This window comes from Natator depressus, chromosome 8, assembly GCF_965152275.1.
Source record: "Natator depressus isolate rNatDep1 chromosome 8, rNatDep2.hap1, whole genome shotgun sequence".
NCBI lineage: Eukaryota > Metazoa > Chordata > Testudines > Cheloniidae > Natator > Natator depressus.
In genome coordinates, this window is record NC_134241.1 from 68,679,410 (window position 1) to 68,690,136 (window position 10,727).

Below are 10,727 nucleotides of genomic sequence, written 5' to 3' on the forward strand. Positions count from 1 at the left end.
CACTGTACAGTTTGTATTCTGTGTTGTAATTGAAATCAATATATTTGAAAATGTAGAAAAACATCCAAAATATTTAATAAATTTCAATTGGCATTCTATTGTTTAACCGTGCAATTAAAACGGCGATTAATCACGAATAATTTTTGAGTTAATGGCATAAGTTAACTGTGATTAATCAACAGCCCTAATTAGAATATACACACCCTTTAATGGAATCAGCACTAAGACATCTATATAACATATAGGTAAATACATAGCAGGGAAAACAGATAACATAAAATTACTCTGACAAAGAAAGAATCAAGAGGAACAATAATCTCTCAGAAGACTGCAAGAACTCTACTCAATACCCATGGGGAGTTGCTAAAAAGAAAAGAAAGAAAGCTCATGTAATTTCCCTAGCCTGACTAGAGTTACTAAAAATCAAAAAGAAAAACTTTGAATGGACACAGTAGTATTGAATAAAAAGTTATGAGTACTTGTGACTAAGCCACATAAAATACAGCAAAAAGAAGCCCAATCTATTTGAACACATGGCATTTTTTCATCTTCATGTAGAGAACACTCGTGGATATTGTACCAGTGAATTACATTCAAGACAATATTACTTGTCCATGTAAAGAAAATAGCAGCTATAATGACTCACAGAAGACACAGTTTGCAATGCTTGTCCAACATAATGGGACAGCAAGGTTAAAATTTTCAAAAGCACCCAAATTTCAGATTCAGGAGTCTATATCCTATTTTTTAATTGACTTAGACATTTATAAGCCTAAGTTTCACTGAAAGGTAGTGGGTGTTTAGTGTGAAGTGCTTTTAAAATTTTTACCCTTAACGATTTAGTGCCAAATCCTGAAGTAGTGTAAACTGGCATAGCTCCATTGACTTCCATAGACCTATACAGTTTTACACCAGCTAAGGAAGTGTCCCTGAAATTTGCATGAACCCCAGTGGAGTCAAACCAAACCACTAAGTATGACATGGCTGTAGCCGTAAACTGTTTTCCAGAAGGGCTTTACATTGGGGTTTTGCACCAATAAAAGCAAAGTACCTCTGTTGCTGTGACATTTGCAGCCTACAACCGTTGTAGAGAGACTCCTTTGGTGCAGCTATATTGGAATCTAACACACAAAGTATAATACGTCAGTTTCACTATTCTCATAAATAAATAGGACCATGGTACCTGAGAAACTACTTAGATTTGGGTTTTTATTGGTTTTTTGAATCTTTGCCATTAAATTGTATGAGATTCGGTGCAACCCCATTGCAGTTCAATCAGATCTCTCAGCCTCTCAACCCTTTTCTCTATATTACTGTATTTTAATTGTTGGATATGCCCCAAGGTAGGAGGTTCTTAACCAAAAAAAGAACTATTCATCATTATCACTATTCTTTGATGTAAATCAACTATTTGACTGGGATGAGTTTCTGCTCTGAGAGGGAAGATCATAAGTTGTAGAGTAAAGGAGTACTTGTGCATGCATCTAATGAAGCAATGAAGTGAGCTATAGCTCATGAAAGCTTATACTCAAAAAAAAATTTTAGTCTCTAAGGTGCCACAAGTACTCCTTTTCTTTTTGTGGATACAGACTAACACTGCTGCTACTCTGAAAGTTGTAAAGTATTTTTCAGACTTAACAGGAAAATACAGGATGTCTGTTTCCAATTTGATAATACTTCAGAGCAATCTTGAAGTGGAAATTTCTCATACCAGAGTTGTTGAAGCAAGTGTGAGGAAGTGCTATGACTTTAATTAAGTTATAACACTGTGACATCTTTTACGAGGTGAGAAGTGGAAAACACAACACCAATTCCACCAAATGGGCAAATTCAGAAACCCAAGAAACAAAAACTTACTGACACCTAGTGAAGGATTGTTCTGATTCAAACCCCATTATCAGAGCTACCACTGACTTAATTTAACTAAATTAATGAACTCTGTGGAACTTAGTCAGCAATGAGATCTCACTAAAACAAATCACCTCTGAATATTCTATAGGATGGAAGATCACCTGTTATTCTTAGCCCACCTGGTAAAGAATCATACCTTAATTAAACAGTGATTAGTTTTATTCCTAACCCTAAACGTCCTGTATTTAATATATGTGCAGAAGGTGCTGGGTGCGATAGGTATTACCGTAATCCAAACTAATAATCATGAATAAAGTGTGTGGGTTTAAAACATGATTTTAGATTAATTATACATGTATCCATAGATTTAAAGGTGACTGTTTAAAAAAGAAAAAAGTGTCAGGACTGTAATAGATCGTCTCCACGAAGACTTTACAATTTGCATAAGCAATAAAGCCACGTATCTAGCAGCTGTTCAAAGAGCTGCTTTTTGACTTTTGGAGGCATCATCATTCATTATGTCAAAGAATATGTAGGGGGAAAAGAGGAAGTGCCTGTTCCAACTGGAGTCATAGAATCATAGAATATCAGGGTTGGAAGGGACCTCAGGAGGTCGTCTAGTCCATAGTGAAAGCAGAACCAATCCCCAACTAAATCATCCCAGCCAGGGCTTTGTCAAGCCTGACCTTAAAAACCTCTAAGGAAGGAGATTCCACCACCTCCCTAGGTAACCCATTCCAGTGCTTCACCACCCTCCTAGTGAAAAAGTTTTTCCTAACATCCAACCTAAACTTCCCCCACTGCAACTTGAGACCATTACTCCTTGTTCTGTCATCAAGTGCCACTGAGAACAGTCTAAATCCATCCTCTTTGGAACCCCCTTTCAGGTAGTTGAAAGCAGCTATCAAATCCCCCCTCATTCTTCTCTTCCGCAGACTAAATAATCCCAGTTCCCTCAGCCTCTCCTCATAAGTCACGTGCTCCAGTCCCCTAATCATGTGTGTTGCCCTCTGCTGGACTCTTTCCAATTTTTCCACATCCTTCTTGTACTGTGGGGCCCAAAACTGGACACAGTACTCCAGATGAGGCCTCACCAATGTCGAATAGAGGGGAACGATCATGTACTTCAATCTGCTGGAAATGCCCCTACATCCCAAAATGCCATTGGCCTTCTTGGCAACAAGGGCACACTGTTGACTCACGTCCAGCTTCTCGTCCACTGTAACCCCTAGGTCCTTTTCTGCAGAACTGCTGCTGAGCCACTCGGTCCCTAGTCTGTAGCAGTGCATGGGATTCTTCAGTCCTAAGTGCAAGATTCTGCACTTGTCCTTGTTGAACCTCAGATTTCTTTTGGCCCAATCCTCTTATTTGTCTTATTTGTATCCTATACCTACCCTCCAGCGTATCTACCTCTCCTCCCAGTTTAGTGTCATCTGCAGACTTGCTGAGGGTGCAATCCACGCCATCCTCCAGATCATTTATGAAGATATTGAACAAAACCAGCCCCAGGACCGACCCTTGGGACACTCCGCTTCATACCAGCTGCCAACTAGACATGGAGCCATTGATCACTACCCATTGAGGCCAATGATCTAGCCAGCTTTTTATCCACCTTACAGCACATTCATCCAGCCCATACTTCTTTAACTTGCTGGCAAGAATACTATGGGAGACCGTATCAAAAGCTTTGCTAAAGTCAAGGAATAACACGTCCACTGCTTCCCCTCATCCACAGAACCAGTTATCTTGTCATAGAAGGCAATTAGGTTAGTCAGACATGACTTGCCCTTGGTGAATCCATGCTGACTGTTCCTGATCCCTTTCTCTCCTCTAAGTGCTTCAGAATTGATTCCTTGGGGACCTGCTCCATGATTTTTCCAGGGACCGAGGTGAGGCTGACTGGCCTATAGCTCCCTGGATCCTCCTTCCCTTTTTTAAAGATGGGTACTACATTAGCCTTTTCCCAGTCATCCGGGACCTCCCCCGATCACTATGAGTTTTCAAAGATAATGGCCAATGGCTCTGCAATCACATCTGCCAGCTCCTTTAACACCCTCTGATGCAGTGCATCCAGTCCCATGGATTTGTGCTCGTCCAGCTTTTCTAAAAAAGTAGTCCTGAACCACTTCTTTCTCCACAGAGGGCTGGTCACCTCCTCCCCATACTGTGCTGCCCAGTGCAGTAGTCTGGGAGCTGTCCTTGTTTGTGAAGACAGAGGCAAAAAAAGCATTGAGTACATTACCTTTTTCCACATCCTCATTTGTGCTGGAAATGGCCCACCTTGATTATCATACACATTGTAAGGAGAGTGATCACTTTAGATAAGCTATTACCAACAGGAGAGTGGGTTTGTGTGTGTCGGGGGGGAGAAAACCTGGATTTGTGCTGGAAATGGCCCACCTTGATTACACATTGTAAGGAGAGTGATCACTTTAGATAAGCTATTACCAGCAGGAGAGTAGGGTGGGGGGAGAGAAAACCTTTTGTAGTGATAAACACCCATTTTTTCACGGTTTGTGTGTATAAAAACATCTTCTGTATTTTCCACAGTATGCATCCGATGAAGTGAGCTATAGCTCACGAAAGCTTATGCTCAAATAAATTGGTTAGTCTCTAAGGTGCCACAAGTACTCCTTTTCTTTTTGCGAATACAGACTAACACGCCTGTTACTCTGAAACCTCACTAGGTTGCCTCCCTCATTCAGTAAGGGGCCCACACTTTTCTTGACTTTCTTCTTGTTGTTAACATACCTGAAGAAACCCTTGTTACTCTTAACATCCCTTGCTAGCTGCAACTCCAAGTGTGATTTGGCCTTCCTGATTTCACTCCTGCATGCCTGAGCAATATTTTTAATCTTCCACTTCTTGTAAGCCTCTTTTTTGTGTTTAAGATCAGCAAGGATTTCACTTTTAAGCCAAGCTGGTCGCCTGCCATATTTACTGTTCTTTCTACACATTGGGATGCTTTGTTCCTGCAACCTCAATAAGGATTATTTAAAATACAGCCAGCTCTCCTGGACTCCTTTCCCCTTCATGTTATTCTCCCAGGGGATCCTGCCCATCAGTGCCCTGAGGGAGTCAAAGTCTGCTTTTCTGAAGTCCAGGGTCTGTATTCTGCTACTCTCCTTTCTTCCTTGTGTCACAATCCTGAACTTGACCATCTCATGGCCACTGCCTCCCAGGTTCCCATCCACTTTTGCTTCCCCTACTAATTCTTCCCTGTTTGTGAGCAGCAGGTCAATGGCTTTTTTGCAGATATTATGTTTTGGGGCTAAAAATTCTGAGAAATATTTTGTTTAAACTATGGCCCTAGTATGTACAACTACTGAAAGAACTCAGTCAAGCATAGTTTATTTCCCTTCTCCCCATTCACCTGTAAAGTATTGGAAGTGCATATCAAAGAATCATAACTAGCAAAAAATTACACCAAAGGCATTTACCAGTGGATGCTTTTTAAAGACTTGGTAACAGCTAATTTCAGCGTTTAATTTTTTATTCATATTTAATAAAATGCAACAAAGTAGGGCTTGGGTTTTTTTCCCCAAAGAAGTTGCTGCTTTGTTAATAGGCCTTTTCTTAAATTATAGCACACCTTTTTCGGTGCATTCATTTTGACCCAGAAACTGTCATTTCCCCTATAAGCTCTCTAAAAGTGAAACTGTTCTCAGTTATTACTTCTTACAGGTCCTATTTATGATTTTCTTCCCAGTAAGAGAGCCTACAACTGTCCAATCTATTGTTACCTGTTTATGTATCTATGTTTGGATTTTCTATAGTGCCCATCACAGTAAAGACCTAGTCCAAAACCCACTGAAGTCAGAATAAAGACTCTCGGTGACTTAGTGGGCTTTGGTTCAGGCCCTACATGTCATAACAGTGAATATAATGCTCTTTACCTAATGAATGCAGGAACCCCAGCTACTTGAGTTACTCATGGGTTTCTCACTCTCAGGTAGTGAAATTTACCATATGTAACTGCTCTCTTTATTTTTTCTCTGTTTGTTACACCAGCTGGAACACCCAACCTGCTCTCACTAAAGCTGTTTTTAAGCCTGGCTGTGTTTCCATGGCTATGTAGACCATAGAAACCCCAAGTGTTTCAGGGGCTGCACAGCCCATTCTTGAGGGATTCTTCCCCTCTAGATGAAACCGTGAAAGAAAATTGTGATCTTATGTGTCCTCCCAAACCCAGCCTTTCCCAGGGATAAGTCATATTGTGGCACCAAGCATCCCTGTATTCACATCCTACAAACTACTGTAATAATATTTGTGCAAAATATGCCTTGTGAGGTAGCATTTGAAAACTAATAACCCAGTGATCATTAATAATTTTGTCTCATGTATATACCTGATGGATATTAAGAGTTATGGACATATGCTACAATGATAACTAAAATATGTTCAAACCAGGTAAGTCAGGGGGAATTGTTAAACAAGTCTATCCTAAACAAAGGAATGTGTGTTTACTTTAATTTACATGTATGCAGTAAACAGACCCACCAAGTTAACAAGGGGTAAGAGGCAAACCTCACGCTAACAGGAGGAGACAGCACCATGTTTACACCCAGCAGGAGAGAGAAGCTTGGCCTAGGTTTTACTTTTCAGAAGAATCCATTTCAAAGTTTTACTGGTCTATAAAGACAGGTGGTCTGAACCTCATGTGAAAAGCAACGGAATCAACTGATTGTATACAATATTACAGTATTATAAAAAAGTGTATAGAGTGAGGTCTTTTCTGAAAGTTAATGACATACTAGTAATTCATATTGTGAAATATATGTGTTAATACTTTGTAAGGAATTATGGATACTTATTGATATTAGCTTGTACTGTTTGCCCAGACAGGAAAGATTGTCACAGTTTCTACCTGTCATCCATGTAAATTAATTGATTCCATGGTGGAATCAAACAATGGAAGCCTCATTTACATAGAACTCATACAGCAGAATGGGGAAGCCCACAGGAAGGAAAGAACAGCAGGAGGTCATCCTGACTCTTGAAACAAGTTCATTGAACTTTTGAAGATATAAGCAAGGACACAAGCCATCTTTGGCATCCATTACTACATAGACACAAAAAAACAGAGTCCTTGCAAGCTGAAAAAGATGGCTCCTTCAATCAAGGGGAGGGTTGAAGTCCCTGGAACTGAGTATAGATGAGAAACCAGCTTAGGCAAAGATTGTTCACCTAGGAAAACAAGGGAAACCAACTCCCTTGTGCTTTTGTGGAAAGTCCTGAGTGAGAGAAAGTCAGCCATAGCTTGGAAGAAGAATGACTGGTGAGAGAAAACAACTTGAACAAAGCCTGTTATTAAGTTTTATATGTGTGTTTTCACTTTTATTTGCTTGTAACCCTTCCTAACATTATTCCTTTTACTTAGCATCACTTAACCTATGTCCTATTTTTAATAAATTTGTTTTATTTGACTGTAAACCAACTCAGTATGATGTTTATAGGGAAGGGTGTATTCATCTCAGTTAAGTTAATTAGCTGTGATGCGCTTTGTGTCTTTAAAGGAACAAACAAACCACATAATTTCTCTGGACTGTCTAGGAGAGGGCTGAAGATGGGAGAGAACATGGTTTTGGGAAAATTCAGGACTGGGTGTTTGTTGGGGTCGGGGTGGTGGAACAATTTTACAACAGGAGTGCTGAGAGCCATTGAACCAAACTTTAAGCCCTGTATATAATGGAAACCTCTTCAAGCCAGGGGGTGCAGAAGCACCCGCAGCACTCCTGGTTCCAGCACCTATGGTTGGGGTCATGCTGAAAGTAGTAAAAAAGGCTGATGGAAGCCCAAGTGGGTCCTGCTGGGGTCAGAGCTGTCGCACAAACAGATACTCATACTGGTAAACTGGTTGTGAGCAACAACAACAAAGCACTGTGAGGCACACAAGGTTACAGGGCAGGCGATGACAACCTCTCACCAGTTTGGATTGCACCCCAGAATGTGATACATATACTCCTCCTTGGCTAACGCATATACTTTAAGGCCAGAAGAAACCATCATGATAATGTATCTGGATATCCTGACCGCAATACATGACAATAAGGCTCTTGTGAATCATGCCCTATCCCTAAGCTGCATCTGAAGGTTGCAGCTTGAGTAGACATACCTGCACTAGTTTTAATCTGGTTAGCACGCTAAAAATAGCAGTGAAGACGCAGTTACTCAGGCTGAACAAGCCCACCCCTCCCGCAAGGTCTGTATTGCTAGCCCATGCTGCCACACCTTTGTTGCTATTTTTAGCTATGCTAATAGATTAAACTAGCTCACATATGCCTACCTGAGTTGCAATCTGCATCTTTGATTGTGGGGTAGATATATCCATGACGGGGATGTTTGAAAGTGCCAACATCCCTAGATGGAGCTCTAGTTGGTCAGTCAGGAAAGGGTCTGCAGAAAGCAGAATTGACCTCTTCCAGCTGACAAATACAAAATGTCTTCCACCAGACCAAATATGTCCCATCACAAATTACAATCAGAGAAGAATGGAGATCCCGGCAACAGTTGGACAAAGGGACCTCTTCCCCGTCACCCCTTCCCAGACAACACAGTGGAAAAAGTTCATGTCTTCCCACCAAAACTTGTCTGTTTGTATACAAAAGACAAGGAAACTTAGTCCTTTTTCCCCCTTATTGAGCTGCATATGGACACCCTACATGGCTTTAGTATGACTTAAAATTGGAAACATCACTCCTGAACAAGCAGGAAGCTCATTTACATGAGCTCTCCTCAGTTCATCCCACCCAAAGAAGCTCCATCATTGAAATTTTTATTGCTTTTTTTCAATATTGGGCTTAGCTTTTATGAAATCAGTACAGTAATATTCTGTCTGTAGCATAAACAATCTACATATTAGCATAAATCATCATTATGATAAAAAACATGTCTTTTTGTGATCCTCATTTCCACTTATGACTTATTCCAAAAAAATAATGTTTTAGTGATGTTCCCCACATTTGTAATAGGCTTAGTCACAGTCTCATTGGTAAGAGTATATAAAATTATTTTAAAGCTAAAGAATTCCCTATTTTTTCTTTCTAAATAGTTCAGTAATTGTTGCTGCTCACAAAAATGAAAGACTAAAAGCCTGATCCAGCACTTAGTGAAGACAGTGGCAAAGCTTCTGTTGACTTAAAGGGAAACAGGATTAGGTCACAATGGCATTGATCCTTGCTGGGCGTAAAGTGGACAGGTGTTCTCCATGCTGTCCTACACAAAACTCAATTAATGAACCTCTTTCCTGACTGCTAGGGACCTATCCTGAACTCCCAGAAGTCAAAGTTAAAATTCCTATTGTCTAGTAGAATGGATGCCAGATTTGGACTCTACTCCTGTACCTTTATTGGATGGAAACAGTCAATACTGAAAAACTGTGTGATCATTCATGGTTTTCTGCCATGTGCAAATGGGGACTGAAATGAAATTGTTAAAGTCATTTCTTATGACCTACAGTCAGCACTGACAACTCACTTCTAGAGATGAAAGCCTAATGCTGTAATATACTTTAGGAGGGCTAGTTTGACTATAACTCTGGGACTAATAATCCTAAGAGTCATATGAATCACACAAGATAGCATCAGGTACCATAGATACTACCCAGGAAGACAGAGTGGGGACGTCAGGATGGCTGGGATCACTTAGGTTCCCATGACTAGGTTATTGCTATTTAGTGTGCATATTTTTTTAATCTTTGAATAAATTAGGTCCTGTTCCAGCCAATCACAAAAGCACATGCCAAACATTAAGCACATGAGTAGTCCCATTGAAGTCAGTGCTTTTGCTGCATCAGGGCTTACAGCAGAGAGTACCTTGTAAAAATATCACACGCTAAATTTTTGTTTCACCTTTTGAATCCAGGCTTTAATATAGAAATAATGATAGACTCTTAACTATAGCCCAAGTACCAACAGACAGAGTATAAAATCTAAGATAGACAGATACTTGTATAAGGGGTACTGTTTCAATACCCCATGACACCTCTGACAGTTTCTCTGGCCATAGGTTCTAGCAACTCCATAGCTCAGCAGAAACATGTTAAAGTTTAAAGTCTCTGGCTCCCAATTACAGATAGTAAATTTAGCTCTATAGTTCGGTTGTCTGGCTCAGCCCACAGAGCATTTGAATGTTTTCTTAAATTAAATTTCTCTTCCTCCTCTATACTTCCTCCTCATTTTTCCTCCCTTCCCTACTTTCTCAGTTCAAAATTGGTTCCTTTTTCTGTATCATGAGTATTGTTTACTCCTATTACCCATGTAAGTTTCCATTTGATGTATTTAATACTTTGGTTGAATTAACCATTCTCGATATTTTATCTTCAATTCATCCTATTCCATTTTGCAGAGAACAATGTTTAGAAAATTCACAGCATTGGAATGATCTTCCAGGTCTGGCATTTGCTGCTCCTATGGCCCTTCATGAATAAAAAGATAATTTCTCAAGTCTGATGTGTATAAACAAAATAGAATTTGCGATAAAGATATAAAAATATTAAACTAAACCTCCAAATAAGAATCAACTTTTAATTTTTGCTTTTCTTTCTAATTACTTGAATTGCAATAAATTATCCACATTGGAATAAAATTTCAGTCACCAATAAAACGAGGAGTACTTGTGGCACCTTAGAGACTAACAAATGTATCTGGGCAATAGTCAAGTTGAATATCCTGTTTAGGATGCTGTGAGCCAGTTTCATGGCCTTGATGTAGCCACTTTGCACCAGTCTGTTTGCCCAAAGCAACGATAAACCCAGTCATCCAGTCAATGAGGGATTTCCCAGACTTAGAACACCTTATGGTGCACCACTCTACATTTCAGCTCCTGGTATAGGGGGATATGGCCACCCTCTAGGGGGTTTGGCTAGGATACAGCCT